Here is a 17766-nt window from a genome sequence, read left to right on the forward strand (position 1 = left end):
CTGACTTTGGTGACCTTTTGGTCTTTCGCTGCCATCCTTGTTGTGCGAATTATTTGTGTTTATTGTGTTTTTGTATATTTATTCTTTTTGTTTCTTTCTTTTTCGCAAACAAAACAAAAAATAAACTGAACTGAACTAGCCTATGTTAAAGTGCCTACCTGAGTAGCCTACTCAAGATTCTGCGAACTGGTTGAGTTCATGTGTCTTGCAATCAGTGCTTCTGTGGCGATCCCCGCTACACAATAAAACAAAAAAGGAATATATATTTTCTGGCAACACTGTAAAAAACAAAATGACTGAATATTCCTGCCTCGTTCTTCCTTTTCTTTTTCTATCTGTTTTGGTTATTGTACTGGTGCTAATCGAGAAGTGAAAATGTTTTGTCTGTGGTTCTGATTGGAGGAAAAACAAAAGAAATGAAGTTGAACCAACCCTGAAAATTTGAAGTGAACCAAAAGAAAGGACAAAGTTTGAATTGTGATGTATTAATTGGGCAGAGTTAACGTTAAGTAAAATTTGATTCTGTAACTGTATTCGTAATTAATTAATTCTGTAATTGTATTCGTAATTAATTCATTAAACTTATTCTGTCATTTGTCATGTTTCCATAAAATAGGTTGAAAAATATGTCGGGAGCCCTTCTGGTGTCAGATAGCAATTAGAATAAACCCTCATACCTTAAATTCCCGCACTGGTGACCCCGTTCTAGCAAAATTTCAACCTCCCATTGTACTGTATATACCCTGATTTCATTATTTCCACTCTGGCTCACCCTTATAACACAAGATTTAAACAACTAAACAAAACACTTCAAATAAATACCGGTACCAACATGGCTAGTTCTGAAAGTGTGGTAAGCACAGTTTTTACTTCGTCCATTGACAGCATTGCATCTAACTCTGCTCCCACAACTTCATTTGCATCCACGGCGAGCATTCAGGCCATGTCCTCTCCCTCGTCAATAGTACAAACCCCCTCTCATTCTGGTGCTGGTGCTCTCAGGCCTGGGCGTAAAATTATCCCACAACCGTTTAATAAAGCTGCCCTCGAAGCATGGTTTCAAATCTTTGAAAACGCATGCCGCACCTGGGGTATTAGCCAAAGTGATTTCAAAATAGATGCTTTAATTAAATGTTTAGACATCAACCTTGTCACTTTGGTGCAACCACTTATTTCGTCGCACACATCTTATGATGACATACGTGCTTTTATTTTGGCTAAAGTTCTCCCACCTATCAGTGTTAGATATAAAGAGTACCTACAAATCAGGGACCTGGGTGACATGTTACCATCGGAATTTGTACACAAATTTAAAAGAGATTTTCCCAACCACATCGACGATCACTTTATTAAAACAATTGTAAATGAGAAGCTGCCATCGCAAGTCACCTTTTTCTTATGCGATAAACAGTCTGCACCCCTGGCTGAATACCTTGATGCTGCTGATGCAGCTGTAAGAAACTTGCCTCCGGGAACTCTCATAGGAGGGGTCAATCAAAATCAGTCTGGATTAGAGGCTAAGGTTGTTGCTTTGCAAGAGCAGGTACACTGTAAATGAAAAAGGTTCGTTTAGGGTTCTTTTTTTGAGAAAAACCCTAGGCTTAGGGTTCTTTTAACAAAAAAGGTTCTTTATTGCAAAAAGAACCCTTTGCTTGCCAAAAGAACCCTAAGCCTAGGGTTCTTTTTCTGAACTTGTTTCGAAAAGAACCCTGCAGAAAGGTTCTTTTCGAAAAGTTTTTTTTAACCTTTCTTTGAGATTCTTTTAGCAACAACACTGTAAACGAAAAAGGCCCGAAAAAGAACCTATAAGGGAGCTACTGGGAATGGGGGTTCTTTTTAAGTAAAAAACCCTTTGGGAGTTCTTGAAAGAACCAATACAGGGTTCTTTCAATAACCCCCAAAGGGTTTTTTTCTTAAAAAAAACCTTTTTGAGGTACTATTATGAACCTTCGATAAAATACCTTTCAGGGCTTTTTCTTATTTAGTACCTTTTTGAGGTACTATTATGAACCTTCGATAAAATACCTTTCAGGTTTTTTCTTATTTAGTACCTTTTTGAGGTACTATTATGAACCTTCTGAGCGTTCGATAAAATACCTTTCAGGTTTTTTCTTATTTAGTACCTTTTTGAGGTACTATTATGATTATGAACCTTCTGAATGTTCGATAAAATACCTTTCAGGGCTTTTTCTTATTTAGTACCTTTTTGAGGTACTATTATGAACCTTCGATAAAATACCTTTCAGGGCTTTTTCTTATTTAGTACCTTTTTGAGGTACTATTATGAGCCTTCGATAAAATACCTTTCAGGGTTTTTTCGTATTTAGTACGTTTTTGAGGTACCAACCTTAGAAAACGAAAAACGATGAAGCATCTTTTTTCTTTACATAGGACGATAAAAAAATACAGACCACAACAACTACAAAAATTACATAGGATGATCGATAGCGTTTAAAGAGCACAGAAAACATGCTTGCAACAACGAGATACCGGTACACGTTTTCTGGTCTCCTAAAAATCTTCCGAGCATCCTGTATAATCACTGCCCATTACAATTTATTCACAAAACGCAATACCTTGCTTGTTACCTCCACATCTAAATGTAGAATGTGGGTAGACAAAAAAGACAAGGTATGCTTAGTGGATTTGGGGTACTGGATGTCAAACACCCAGTAAGTACTCAACAGCACGGCCACAGCATCCACTAAATTATCCATGCCAATTACTTGACACCCGTTGACCATGACAGTGAAGCCATCTTTTTCTTCAAACCGTATAATCGGATATGTTGATTCTGATATTGGTGCATTACATTTTGGTAAAGGCAAGACTGTACAGTTTGTGCATGGGCAATCCGATACTGATGCAGTAACGTTTGATAAACGCAAAACTGTACAGCTGTGAAGAGAGAAGGCATATTGAGTGACCGACAATTCCAATCGACTGAACGAATGATGATGATGATTAAAACATAGTCTACAACATTTGTAAAATGAGATGAAACGACACACGATTTTTGATTTGGTTTTTGTTTGTGCTTTTAACATGCTTGATGTGCATTAATTTAGGCTACTTTAATGTGCGTGTTAGACAACTTCACTTGCGCTGTAACTTTTGAGCTTTCGATTTGTGACTATCACTGTCTTTGAAATTATGAAATATTGAAATCAGCAATTTTAGAACGAATACAATACAAATCGACTTACCAGTTACGAATCCTTTTTTTTTTTGGCGATCAGTGCAAGAGAGTGCAAAACAATAAAGAACGCATGACGAAATAAAGGAACACAAGTAGGCAAAACAAAAAACTAACGTAAAATTATCAAAACAACTTTGTGTTTTTATCGTTTTGTGTCGCTGTTCAGTCAAGCTTGAAGTCGTCGTTTAGAAAACTTTTTTTTTCGTCTTCGTAAGCTGAAGGAAGCATTTGTGCGTCTCTTGACGTAATTTCTACTAGTTATCGTACGTTTACGGGTCAGACCAGTATACCGGTCAAGCTAGTGCATGTGGTGACTACAACGCATTTCACAGTTTAGATAGTTAGATTAGTGTATAGACATAGAGTCAAGAATTGTAGCTCACAGAGCTCTATGCAATTCCATCCTGTACAGAGTGATGTCGACCCAGAGCATGCGCCCTTCATGTCTAATAGCTGTTCAGGGCGGGCAACTTCGGTTGTCGTATGGGAAGGCATCACCTTGCTGCAGTTGAATGTGGAAGGCCTGACCAACTCTAAAATCGATGGTTGCAACAATTGGGAGATGTTATCTGAATTGCTGCCTCATAAGCAAGAAGAAGAAGATCTGCTGCTGCATAATATAAGATAGTATCAGTAATTATGCCAACCATCGAAGTGCAGAAATCAACTCGTGAAGATCTGTATGCTACAATTAGTTGGTAAGATACTGTTCTTTATATTATTAATTATGTCGTACTTTGGCGATATACTGGTTAAAAGTTTGTGTTCTAAGGATCCTCTCACGTCAGATTAATGTTCTCGTCTATTGTTTTGTGATCACACAACGTGGTCTTCTTTATACAATAGCAACAACTTTATACTTTGTAAAACAACAGTTAATTCTCTGTTTCTATTTACAATTGATAATATTGTCTTCAGAAACCGTCGCATCTGGATACCCGTCAACTGTCAATGTCTACTCTACTATAAACCTTATTACTGCAAACCTTGTATCTATGGTTGTGTGCGTGCTAATTGTTGTGTTTTACAGTTGGTTGGCGAGATAGAAGATGCTTTCAACATTGAGCGTCATTTGAAACAATTGAGAGGGGAGATGGCGAAGGGGGAGAGCCGTCGCAACAACGGCTTGATTCGCGACCGAATGTTGCGCACTCGATCCACCCGTTTGCACAATGGGAACGAAATGTCGGTTGCGGATCTGCAAGCGAAATATCTGCCGTTAGGAACCGCTGTTTGGGTATGTTGAACATTACGTTCATTTTTATATATATACGGCACTATTTAACCCTATTTCCTGTGACGTATTTTGGCCAGTTGACTTGCGGAGGGGGGGGGTCGGTGCGACACTATCACTTTCAGCTCGTGTAACTCAAAAACTACGCAAAATAGATCAATCAAATTTTCACATGATGCAGATAATTTATCTGACAACATAGCATCGAAAATCTTTTGCAATTTGTTCAACAGCGTAACTTGAAAAATCAAATAATTTGATGGTTGGTCGTATTTTTTTATTTGACTTGAGAAATCGTTTCTTAATTACTTTATAATTCAGTGTGACGGGATAATTCCATTGTGTTGGATTTTAATCTCTTACGCGTGGACGTCGTCCACGCTTCAATGAAATCGTAATTGGCGTCTGACTTGCGTTTGCTTGTTGTTTTGCCCGAGGCATTGCAAAAATCTTTCGCTTTGTCTCAACATTTGCAGAGAATGAGACAAAATCACGGCAAAATAAACTGTTTCAAGTCATTTTTGAGCCATATGTTATAGTTTACACATTTTCAAATGTACTGTCATCGCTTGATATTAAAACTAAATCAAGCAATGAGCTTTAGTAAACATTTAATTTGTAGCAACTGTGTTCAGTTCAGTTTTCTTTTCACACTCATACTGTCCAATTTGGTTATACATGATCAAGAAACACTTTGCAGTTTACAGCACATCCCAGGGAGCTATTTATTTGTTTTTAACATTGTTTCAACGTCTAGAGACGTTGAATCGATCTAAAAGTATCTGATTTGCTTTCTAGCTAGCGGTTGATACAGAAAAGTAAGGTAGCCTATTGGTGTCACATGGTGTTTGAACCACAACCTATCCAAAGGTAGTTACTTGCTTCGATAGGAGCTCGTTCCAACTTGGACCTTCATGCACTTCAAAAACAAAAAGTGTCTAGAACTCCTGTCTGATAAACTATGTCACGATGCATTACAAAAGTGATGTGTTTCCATACTTACCAACAATGATCACTTTGAATGAAATAATTTTGCAACAATTTTGATAAAGTGAAGTGACAATAATCGTTTAGTCAAATCGTATTGGTAGGCCATAGAAAAGGTCGTTTGTACATTGCCAAAGGGAACTCCCGTTCTGCGTGACAAACTCAAAGTCGTGGCATAACAATAGGAAAAATAAATACATTTAGCAAGATATCAAATCTTGCAAAAAAAATCTTTTTTAGGCTGATTGTTATTATCATACAAAAAAATCACTAAAATTTTGACTTTTTTCTTCTGCAAAATTGAAGGTATTTGATATTTTGAAAATGCACGTTTGTGTCTAAGCAATTGAAACGGCTTTTTTATGTTGTCAACTAGATTTGCAAGATAAAGTTTTCCACATGTTTTTCTAATTTGTTGGACATGCATTTTGTGTCAAGCTATTTCTTACGCATTAGAAGATTTCTTTCTCTTCAAATTTTGAAATAACATTTTAGATGCAGTTTGCGGTTGACGGCATTACTGCAAAAGCCATCTTTTGTAATTGATACATAACCAAAAACAAAAGGCGCATAAACTACTGCTGGCTGATAGACCACGTAACAATACATTATAATGATGTTTTTCCGAACCAAAGACCCAGAAAACCAATTTTGTTGTATATTAGTTCAGACGTTGAACCAATGACAAAAGGTGATTTGCTGATTTGAAACAAAGTGATTGCTGTTCCCAATGTGCAAACCTTTTGATAAAAGTAATCAAGTTTTGGCCACAGCTTTCTGGTCCACTGAGGCTACTCTGGTCAATCGACTCACGTTGCAAATAACTTATCGACATTATTGGGTAGGCTCACACTGAAGTTGTTTTGTGTAAAGTCTTGCTTGTGAAAAAGTCGAAGTAAAAACACAAAAATGAAGTAAGTTATATTTACAAAGTATTATATTCTTGAATCAACCACAGTTTTAAAAAAAAATAGTTTGAACAGGTTTCATGTAATAGAAACTACAATTGATATCATCGCGAAGGATCAAATAGCTGTGAAAATCACTTCGAGCAATTGTTTGTTATGATTTTCATTTTTCATCATGCAAACCAAGGTGAACCTCAATATCATATTTTTATGCCAAACGATAAAAATCGTTTTTATTTTTTTTTAGTTACTTTTAGGAGACAAAGAAAACAATCCGTATAAAAAATAATTCAATTCAACATATTTCCCTTATTTTGTCAGATATGTATTTCGTGCAACAATTTTTTAGAAAAATTGCTGAGTATGGTATCGCGTTTTAGATGCAGTCAGAGAATGCAACTTCGCGGTTGATGGCGTTATTACAAAAGCCAATCTTTTGTCACGGAAATGTATTCGAAAACAAAAAGGCTCAAAAGCGGCTGACTGATAGGTTACGTTGCGATACGTTACGGCATTGATTTCAGATTCTTTCAACCAAGCAAACAACTTTGCTCCAAATGACATAAACATCCAAATTGATTGAGAAAATGATATATGCCTACACCTTTTTGAGGTAAGCTTTTGTGAAAATAAGCTTTTGAAGATCAACATTTGAAAACAAAGTTTGAAATTATTGAGTTGGTCCTAATAGTGTTTCCAGGCGCGAATCTAAGAGTTTTTTTCGGGGGGGGCCAGAAAATTTGAAAATCAATTAAAAAGAAAGAAAAAGCTAAACAGATGTGAGCAATGATACTACGACATATACGATATGCTAGAAAATAGACATTAAAACAGCCATTTTCATCAATTGTGATGCCGAGGGACTAATATCAGCTGTTTAGAAGCATATCAAACCATTTGATGCGGAAACATACAACTTTTCACAAAATTTCGGGGGGGGCCCGGGCCCCCTGGGCCCCCCCCATAAATCCGCGCCTGAGTGTTTCTGCTGAGATATATCAAAACATTTCAATCCTCGTAGAGAAAAAATAATTTTGTAATCTCTCAAGCAACTGCAAAATTACCATTTAGGTAAAGATTCATTGCTGACAATACAGTATGTGCAATGTTTGTCAAAGCACAACAATTTCGCTGCGCGTGTTTTTCCACAAAAGCAGAGCAGTTTAGATAGACGATGTCAAGTTCTTTTCAGTATCCTTCAATCTCTCGTTTTTATAAAAACGTTTTAACAACATCCATAAATATTTATGTGAATATAAGTGTACCGGTACATGCAGAAGTTTATTGGCGGGTCAAAAACTCACTCCTTGTTGCTTTCCGACAAGAAATCAACAAAAAACTTCCCACATCAGTTTGTTTGTTTTGTGAGATAGACTGAGTTTTGTCAAGAAATTTTCGTACGGCTTCTTGTTATAAGTTAGAAACAAAATGTATTGGCCATAGAAAACTATGTAAAATTACATCTTTTTCAGCATGGCTTATCGTATACTTACTCTCTGATATAATTTCAAAGAAACCCAGATGTAATTAAAAGATTAATCAAAGCAACTCAAAACTCGAGTTTGCAAACAAAAGGCGGAATCATTACGGTCGAATGCTTTACAACAAAGCCAACTCACGAGATATCTGCGTCGCAGTTCCACGCACGACGGCGCTCAGTAATCCTATTAATCCGTATAATTAGAAAACAAAAGGACTAGCTAGTAGCAGGCTAAAATATCCGAGTATGTTATGAAAATCATGTCATATCTCTAAAACTATAGACAATAGCAATGCCATTTAAAGCGGAATAAATACTTGAATAATTTTTAGGAAAAGTCAAAAAATTTCAAAGGTGTGGATTGCGTAGTTCTTTAGTGATATTGCTTTGAAAAGCGCCAAGTCCCACCCGACCCCCCCCCCCCCCCACAGGACAAAGGGTTAAAGACTAAAGCCAGTGTGACGTACTGGTTAGTAAGGTGACTGGGATCTAGCTGACATCAGATATATCAGGCAACAACTATCAGGCGATCGCTGCTGGAACTTGTTAGCTCAGTGCAGTAAACTCACAGTATAAACACAGAAGCCTGATTAATTGACAAATATATTTCGCCTTTAAGGCTTATTATCCAACTGACACTGTGTTTATACTATGAGTTTTAATATATCCTATACTGTATAGTGACAGAAATCGTGGATGTATGTGAGGGTTAATTTGAGGTTTTTGTCTTTGCAGATGATCGAAGAAATGAACAGTCTGGTGCAAAAAGATTGTGTTGAACTGCTCTCAGAAACTAGCCACCACCGTTTTTATCAGGACGTTAAATAGCAGAAATTGCCGGCGGACATTCTGAACTTAACAGGTAACATAACTAAACTTGCATTTTCATTATATCAAGTTAAGTTTAAACTATCTTTTTTTGCTTGAGGAGAAGGGTTTACAATTGACGTCACCCAGCTTTTCACCCCCTCCTCCAATATCAACTTTCAGGTACCCTCCCCAGTTACCGGTTGACGTTGAACGCTCCCTAATTTGTAGTTCGTACAGTATGTATAGCAACTATTAATTAATAGATAATAGTTCATTTTTTAGAGAAGAACTAGTTTAATCCAAGCTGGCTACTCACGGTACCGTCACTCTTTCATGAGAGTTATCATGGCTACATCACAACCAATGCAATAAGCATCAATTTTCAATGCATGCTTTGTTACGGCAATTGGTGATTATAATTAAGCTAATTAAGAATGTAAAAGTTGATTAAGAACATTACTGATGTCCTGCATGGCGAGCCATCGCACTTGATTGATAATCGCTAAATGTGATACCAAGTAAAAGGCCCTTGGTTGTGTGTCTCCCACCCATTGTAGGCTATTTGTTTGGTGAAGTGAATGTTGCTCAATGCCCGCACTTGTGCTGGCCATCGAGTTGATCTATATGCTTATTGTTTGTTATAGAATCCAGAATCAACATATCCGGTTATACAGTTAGAAGAAGAAGATGGCTTCACTGTCATGGTTGACGGGTGTCAAGTAATTGGCATGGATAATTTAGTGGATGCTTTGGCTGTGCTGATGAGTACTTACTGGGTGTTTAACATCCAGTACCCCAAATCCATTAAGCATACCTTGTCTTTTTTGTCTACCCACATTTTACATTTAGATGCGGAGGTAACAAGCAAGGTATTGCGTTTTGTGAATAAATTGTAATGGGCAGTGATTACAGGATGCTCGGAAGGTATTTAGGAGATCAGAAAACGTGTACCGGTATCTCGTTGTTGCAAGTACGTTTTCTGCGCTCTTTAAAAGCTATCGATCATCCTATGTAATTTTTGTAGTTGTTGTGGTCTGTATTTTTTTATCGTCTTATGTAAAGAATAAAGATGCTTTGTCGTTTTTCGTTTTCTTTACACTTGTTTATTTCTACAAAACACGATTTCTTGATAATCGTGTTTTGTGAAGGTATTTGCTTTGTAACCGTCTTTTTCAATAAAACCTTAAGCATCAGTTATAGCACTGTAAGTTTATCTAAAGGTGTCTATTGGAACCATAGGAAGGTTGGTACCTCAAAAAGGTACTAAATAAGAAAAAAACCTGAAAGGTATTTTATCGAAGGTTCATAATCATAATAGTACCTCAAAAAGGTACTAAATAAGAAAAAAACCCTAAAAGGTATTTTATCGAAGGTTCATAATAGTAACTTAAAAAGGTACTAAATACGAAAAAAACCGTGAAAGGTATTTTATCGAACGTTCAGAAGGTTCAGAATAGTACCTCAAAAAGGTATTAAATAAGAAAAAAACCTTGAAAGGTATTTTATCGAAGGTTCATAATAGTACCTCAAAAAGGTACTAAATAAGAAAAAAACCCTGAAAGGTATTTATCGAAGGTTCATAATAGTACCTCAAAAAGGTACTAAATAAGAAAAAAACCTGAAAGGTATTTTATCGAACGTTCAGAAGGTTCATTATAGTACCTCAAAAAGGTTCTTTTTAAGACAAAAAACCCTTTGGGGGTTATTGAAAGAACCCTGTATTGGTTCTTTCAAGAACCCCCTAAAGGGTTCTTCTAAAAAGAACCCCATTCGCAGTAGCTCCCTTATAGGTTCTTTCAAGAACCCCCTAAAGGGTTCTTTTCTTAAAAAGAACCCCACTCGCAGTAGCTCCCTTATAGGTTCTTTCAAGAACCCCCTAAAGGGTTCTTTTCTTAAAAAGAACCCCATTCGCAGTAGCTCCCTTATAGGTTCTTTTTCGAGCCTTTTTCGTTTACAGTGTAGCCTCTCTAACTACAGCTTTGCAAACCATGATGCAGCAAGGTGCACCTTCTTTTCAGCCAAACCATCGAGAATATCATCCTCCTCCCAGCAATTGGTCCCAAAATCCTACCCGTCGACCAAGATTCAACAACAATCGTTGGTCTGCCCCCCGCGCCGTGGAAGCTATAATCCTCGTGGAGGTAGACCGCAATATGATAGTCGAAATACTGGCAGAAATTCCCAGGGAAACTTTTAGGCCGTCGAGTTGATGTGACTGCTCACTCGATGGCACGTCCCGATGCCAGTCAGCTCTTACATATCACTGACTCTGTCTCTGGTTTGGAGTTTTTAATTGATAGTGGGGCTGAAATTAGCATCGTGAAACCTCTTCCATCGGAGCGACATGCCAAAACCTTTTTACATTCACTCAAAACTGTTAATGGGTCATCCATACCAACTTATGGAACTCGAACCATGACCTTAAAGTTTGAGAATTCTGCAAGTTTTCGATGGATCTTTGTTGTTGCTGATGTTTCACACAATATCATTGGTATGGATTTTTTAAAATATTTTTCATTAATGATTGATTTCAAGGACTCCTCTTTACACAGTCTTTCATCTTCCACTACCTGGACATTACATCACAAAGTAGTAGCAAATGTTTCTTTTCCACTTCCTTTTCTTGCAGTTACTCCCTACCATAAAATTCTCTCAAAGTTTCCTGACCTTACACGCCCTCCAAACAAAAATAATCTTGTAAAACATCACATTGAGCACTCAATTGTCACACAGGGCTATCCTTGTTCGGCTCGTGCCAGACCACTTTCTCCAGAAAAATTTGAATTTTTAAAAACAGAAATAGATTTTTTGTTAGATACTGGTATCATTCAGCGTTCAACGTCAGAGTACTGCTCTCCAGTACACCTTGTCCCTAAGGGTGAATCTTTTCGTCTGGTTGGGGATTATAGGAAGCTAAATTCTCAAACTGTGCCAGATGTTTACCCCACTCCTTCCATACAGAATTTGTTACACCGCCTTCATGGCGCTACCATTTTTAGTAAGATTGACCTTGTCCGTGCTTATCACCAAATCCCTATGTCTGCTGATTCGAGGCGGAAGACTGCAATCACATGCCCTCTGGGTATGTTTGAATACATCAAGATGCCGTTTGGTCTTAAAAATGCTAGTGCTAGTTTTCAGAGGTTTATTGACCATGTGTGTCAGGGATTGTCAAATGTTTTGTGTTATGCTGATGACATTATCATTTTTTCGGGTAGTGAAGATGATCACAAAATGCACTTGGAAAAACTTTTTTCAGCGATTGGATAAATTTGGTGTGCTTATTAATGCAACTAAGTCAGAGTTTGGCAAGTCGGAATTAATCTTTTTAGGGCATCTGGTCTCTAAACATGGTGTTAAACCAACTCCAGAGAAATGCAAAGCTCTTCTTGAATTTCCCATGCCCTCCACAACTAGGCAACTGCGTAGATACCTTGGCATGATAAATTACTATCATCGATTTATACCTCATGCTGCTGAAATTTTGGCACCACTCAATATGTTACTTCAAGGTAAACCAAAAAGTGAAAAAAAAAATAAAATGGTCTCCCATTACTGAAGAGGCTTTCCAGAAGAGCAAATCAATATTGTCCAATGCCACCATGCTGGTCTATCCTGTTCCTAATGCCTCCATGAGCATTCTTGTAGATGCCAGTGACATTGCCATGGGCGGGGTGCTTCAAACTAAAGTACATGGAGTTTGGTCACCGATTGCTTTCTTTTCACGCCGTTTCAATGAAACTCAAAAAAAGTATTCTGCTTTTGATCGTGAACTCCCTGCAGCATTCTCAGCAATACAGTTTTTTCAATGCTACATAAATCATGGTAAATTTACCTTATTTACAGATCACAAGCCTATAGTCAGTGCATTTAAATCTGCTACTATTCAAACCATTCCTCGCAGGGCACGGCAATTGAGCTTCATATCTGAGTTCACTACTGATGTCAGACACTTGCCAGGAGAGGCTAATTTTACAGCAGATGCCCTGTCTCGAATTGAAATAAATCATGTCGAGCATTTTCAAGAGGGCATAGAATACGTCAAATTTGCTCTTGAACAGGAAAGAGATTCTAGCATTACAGAACTTTTTCAACATCCTGAAAATACCGGACTACAGCTGGACAAATACTTAGTTCCAGGACATTCACATCAAATGATTTGGTGTGATACATCAACCTCTCAAATGCGACCGGTAGTACCCCTAAGTTTTAGACGAGTTGTGTTTGACAAGTTGCATTCCTTGAGTCATCCTGGTATCAAGCCTACCTTGCACATGCTATCTCGGCGATTTGTCTGGCATTCCATGCGAAAGGATGTAACAAAATGGGTCCGTGAATGTGTACCCTGTCAACGGAGTAAAGTAATTCGCCATAATAAAACACCATTGCAGCAGTACTCCCTCCCAGATGCTCGCTTTGAACACATCAACATTGACATTGTGGGACCTCTTCCTCATTCTAACGGCTTCACATACCTCTTCACAACTATTGATAGGTACACAAGATGGATCACAGCTACACCTATGAAGGATCAGACTACAGAGTCGGTTATAGATGCCTTTCTTCATGGTTATGTGGCACAGTTTGGAGTTCCCAAAGTAGTTACAACTGATCAGGGGAGGCAGTTTGAATCCCCCTATGGCATCAAGTGATGAACTTTTTAGGATGCCGACGCCATAGGTGTACGGGAAGCATATGTTTTGGGGGTGCAAAAGAATTCTTGCCCAAATATAATCAACTGGCCTAAACAAAAGTACTACACATGTAAGAAAAAGCAATAATATAGCCTTAAAAAAACAGCATAAAGCATCAACTGACAAGGCTCCCACAAAACCACTGGTATGATAGGCTAAGTACGTTACGGCAGTGGCGTAGCCAGAAAAAAAATTTGGGGGGGGGCCAAATATTTGATGAAATGATGAGAACAACAAAGTGTTTGATTAAGCCATCGCCACCTGATGTGCTTTGGTGTATCCTGGTGGGTTGAGCAAGGGAAGCAATAAAAGTGGGAGGGGGAGGTTAGAGCGTGCCGAAGGCACGCGTTTTTTTAACTTCTAGGGGAGTCCGGGAGCATGCTCCCCCGGAAAATTTTTGCAAATTTAAACTCAAATAATGGATTATAGCGCATTCTGAAAACACTTTCAGGGTAATATTTGTATGAAATTTATTAGCAGAAAAACAGCTATTAACTTATTAAAGGTAGCTCTTACACACGAACGGGCAAAAACTGCGGCTAAAATTAGAGAACACCAAAAACTCAGCTACACAAAAACTCAATAACTACACAAAAACCCAACAGAGTAAGCCATTCTGAAATTGATCCACAAATTAGTTAAAAGAAACGTAAATCGCGTAAATTTTGCGCGATTTACGATTTGCAAAATTTATTGGTGTGATGTGTCTAAAACAAATCCTTGGGGGTGTTAATAGCCGGATGTCTTAGAAAACTTTATAAATTTCTACAAATTTTGTTTATTATATTTTCAACAAAGGGCTCAACTTCGAAATCCAATCTTTGAAAATTTGGGGGGAGCATGGCCACTTTCGCCCCCCCTGGCTACGCCTATGCGGTACGGTATACCATTAGGCTATGCAAATTTGCAAAACAACAAATTCATCAAAAGACAATTGAAGGGAGTAATTGACACTACACTAACGAACCAGTAGAATGCAGTACTACCAGTACATGGCTCTAAAAGTGCAAAACTAAAACTGCAAAACTGAACTAGAAAGTATTGATTAGTGGTAGACTGGTGGTATAGGCTACACAAATTTAAAAGAAATATTTGTTTCGCCAACTTCGTTGTCCAAATATATCTACAATGCGATTGACATCCACTTTATTTGTTGTTGTTCTTTCTAAGTGCAACAAAGCTAAGTTTGACAGTCGTGTTTGGCCCATTATTGATCTCAGATATGTCTTCAATCGTCGTAATCCGGAAAAAAAACTCTCAGCTGAACATAAAGTTGCAGGAACTGTTGCAAGAACTTTTGCAGCTTTGGCAAAGTGGGGCATAGTTTTATCTAATCCATTTGAAATTAGGAATTTTGTACATTGTACAGCAGTTTTGATTTCTCTGTTGCGAGTGAGTTGGTGAAACAGTTGATATTCCGATTCCAGGAAATCCTGTTCCACGGTGTAGAATTCAGATATCAACTTCAAGCTTTGTTGGTTGGCAATTGGCATTATTTGTATCTTCCGAAAATTCTCCTTTTGAAGACTAAGGAGGATAGATAGGTGTGAAATCTTGCCCAAATATGAAAAATTGCCCAAATTTTCGACAGATTGGGGGTGCGATTGCACCCCCTGCACCCCCGGCTCGTACACCTATGGCCGACGCAATCGAGTGACTAGTTACAATCCCAAAGGTAACGGTTTAATTGAAAATATGCATAGGAGGTTAAAGGATTTTTCTTTGCTTTGAGAACTCATGAAAATCCTGGTCGCTGGTACCATAACCTTCCTTTGATTCTTCTAGCATTACGTAACACCTACAAAAAGGAGATTGATTGCACGCCGGCTGAATTAGTCACTGGAACTCAGCTGTCTTTTCCAGGTTCTTTTTCAGCATCAGCCACAAAACATCCGCTTATCTTACATGAATTCATTTCACAGTTACAACAGTGTTTTCAAAATATCCAGCCTTGTCAGACTAGACCGTGTCCAGATTACAAGAGCTGGGTTGATAAAAACTTAAAAACTTGTGACTCTGTATGGGTACGTCATGATGCTGTAAGACCTCCACTACAAGCTCGATATAGTGGGCCTTATCGTGTTGTGCAACGACATGATAAATTTTTCACCCTTGACATAAAGGACAGTCTGAAAAATGTCTCCATTGACCGTTTAAAGGTTGCTTACTTGCCAGAAACCAGACAGTCAAGCAGCCCTTCTGTTTCTGACACAACTGTCAACCCTACCCTTTTTACTCGTGCGGGTAGAGCAGTTCATCTGCCATCTCATCTTCAAGATTTTGAAACTTGATGTTGTATTGTCCAGTATCTTGTGAATACTTTTTCTTTCAACTAAACTCAAAAATGTGTAGTGTTTGTAGTCTTTAATCTCTTGCATGAACCTTTGATATTTCTTAATTTGCTGTGTATGTCTGTATCTCTACATTCTTTTTTAATTATGTAAGTGGTCCAGATTGCATATTGCTTGTGAAGTTTCTGTCTGGAGTGTTGGATAGTTCGAGCATTTCAAGTCTTCTTCAGTAGTATCTAAGTTGTTGTCATGCCTCGTAATCTATCCTTCTCACTCAATTTTTGATTCAGAAATACTATCAGCTCCTGCGATGCTTGAGTATAGTGGTTTCGTTTTTTCATTTTTCATTGTGTATCAGAATTTGAATTGCCCTACAGCTCATTAGAATTTCTTGAGTTATGGTATTCATAATCTGTTTGGCTATGGTAAACTTGTTGATATGTGGCCACTTTCAACTTGTTGCTTTGAGACTGGTTAATGGAAAGTTTCCAACAATCTGGTTTCATGCCATGCCAGTCTGCCTCCTTGTTCAGCTACATTTTTGTGCATTTTTGTTGGTGTTTTTGAAACAACACATGCCTGCAATTTCTTGAATGAAGAGGTTTGTTGTAGGATTTTGATTGACTATGAAACACACTCACAAAAAAAAAATGTTTTCATTGTGTTGTATATAACCTTTTCATGCATCTTACACATTTGTTAAGTTTCTGGCAGACACACATACTCTTGTCATTACAATACTCACTACAACACTACTTAATGTTTGTCATTACCGCCCTCTTGTGTGTTCGTGCATTTCGATCCATACATATTACCTGTTCAGTCAACCTTTACCCCACTGGCAGCCTATTCTAAATTATGTTTGTCATTTGTAAAAATTTTTACTTGCAATTGTATGTGTAGACTGTAGAGATGAGATAAACTCTTAATGTTTGTGCTAAGACCTCCGTAGTTATGCTTTTAGAAGATAATTGTGCCCCATAAAGGTTAACTTTTTACTCTGCCCAAAATTTTACCTGTTACGCAAACTGCATTGAAAACATAGACATTTGTATTCGACTGTGCAATTATCATCTGATTTTGTTTGACATGCTTCTGCAGCAGTTAACATAACTGTTCCAGTGTTCCTCATCTACACCAATTGGACGACGACTCCTGAACATTGCAGATCAAAAATCATGTACTGTTCAAGAAGTATTCGCTTTGCGAAACTTGTCGAGAAAGTTGCCCTTTCGTTCAACTTTTCCTCTGGGGGGAAGTCTGTGGCGATCCCCGCTACACAATAAAACAAAAAAGGAATATATATTTTCTGGCAACACTGTAAAAAACAAAATGACTGAATATTCCTGCCTCGTTCTTCCTTTTCTTTTTCTATCTGTTTTGGTTGTTGTACTGGTGCTAATCGAGAACTGAAAATGTTTTGTCTGTGGCTCTGATTGGAGGAAAAACAAAAGAAATGAAGTTGAACCATCCCTGAAAATTTGAAGTGAACCAAAAGAAAGGACAAAGTTTGAATTGTGATGTATTAATTGGGCAGAGTTAACGTTAAGTAAAATTTGATTCTGTAACTGTATTCGTAATTAATTAATTCTGTAATTGTATTCGTAATTAATTTATTAAACTTATTCTGTCATTTGTCATGTTTCCATAAAATAGGTTGAAAAATATAAGTCGGGAGCCCTTCTGGTGTCAGATAGCAATTAGAATAAACCTTCATACCTTAAATTCCCGCACTTCCACTTTGAAGGATTTTATCCGGAAATAGGGATTTTTCAACGCTTCGAAGGATAAAAAAAGGAAACGAAGATCGGAAAGATTTTTAACAATTTTACAAGGAAATTTTGTCTTAAAAAGGGAATTGTTGTTTTTGGCAATTTTAAAGAAAATTTTATTAATATTCCCTTTCAAAAGTTCTAAAAACGACGAATAACGATGATCAGCTGGTTTCGTCGCCACTCGCGATCCGGAACCCCCCCTAACTCTCTTTCCATTCTCGCCTCTCCGTCGCTTGATTTCTATTTTCGCCATTACGGGAATTGGACGTAAGTGAGTTAGTTCTCAATTCTTTTAGTTAAAATTAGGTAATTCGTTGATTTACGGTTGAACTTGAGTAGCAAAGACAAAGTTCACTGAGCTTTGACGTAGGAAGGTCGGGGCCTATGA

This window comes from Aplidium turbinatum, chromosome 3 (assembly GCF_918807975.1).
Source record: "Aplidium turbinatum chromosome 3, kaAplTurb1.1, whole genome shotgun sequence".
NCBI classification, from domain to species: Eukaryota; Metazoa; Chordata; class Ascidiacea; order Aplousobranchia; family Polyclinidae; genus Aplidium; species Aplidium turbinatum.